Raw genomic sequence first — 644 nt, 5'->3', positions numbered from 1 at the left:
ACTGAAATGTTTTTTGCAAAAGATACTGAGAAAAGAAAGTACTGTTGGACACAAACTATTCCATGCTTTAACATTTGCAACGGTACAATATTCGCAGCCCATTCTGTTACAGCCTGAAACAGCACCCTTTCATGTCTGCCCAGTCTGGTGTGTGTGCAGAGAGAAAGAAGATGTACATGTGCATGTGTGTGAGTGTAAGTATGTGCGCATGTGTGTGAGTGAGTGAGTGAGTGGAGTATGTGTGTGTGCGTGTGTGTGGGGTGCTAAGTTAAATTTGTAATGCAAAAATGGCATTTACACACTCTCACTTTTTCTCTCACACACAAACACACATGAATAAACACATACATGCAGTCGACACACACACACAAATACAGACAGGTTCACTCCCTTCAAATTTATTACTTTCTGAGTTCCTCAGTCACATCACAAAGTGTCTTCTGATATTATCCTCTTCCAGAAGCACCAGACACACAATTAAAACATTCACTTACTCAAGCCAAAATCAAACGGATTCAAGGTTCACAACACACACAGACCCAAACACCAGGACAGATCAATGGGAGACACCTACATATGTCTTCACTGTCCCCAATCAGCCATGTTCTTTTGTGATCCAGTTGACAGCAAAAATAAAATTTATT

General features: G+C 40.5%; 1 protein-coding gene across 1 annotated transcript in view; it reads right to left on the bottom strand.

Annotated features, from left to right (window-relative positions):
- Nucleotides 1-389: 389 nt before the first annotated feature.
- The window catches only part of LOC143291968 (ubiquitin domain-containing protein UBFD1-like), a 12,166-nt gene continuing 11,911 nt past the window's right edge, over nt 390-644 (bottom strand). Inside the window, exon 8 of the mRNA XM_076602119.1 lies at nt 390-644. This exon is cut by the window's right edge and continues 1,470 nt beyond it. The gene's annotated coding sequence lies outside the window, so the exon portion shown is untranslated.

Source organism: Babylonia areolata, chromosome 18 (assembly GCF_041734735.1).
Source record: "Babylonia areolata isolate BAREFJ2019XMU chromosome 18, ASM4173473v1, whole genome shotgun sequence".
In the NCBI taxonomy this organism is placed as follows: Eukaryota; Metazoa; Mollusca; class Gastropoda; order Neogastropoda; family Buccinidae; genus Babylonia; species Babylonia areolata.
This window is presented reverse-complemented; position numbering and strand designations above follow the sequence as displayed.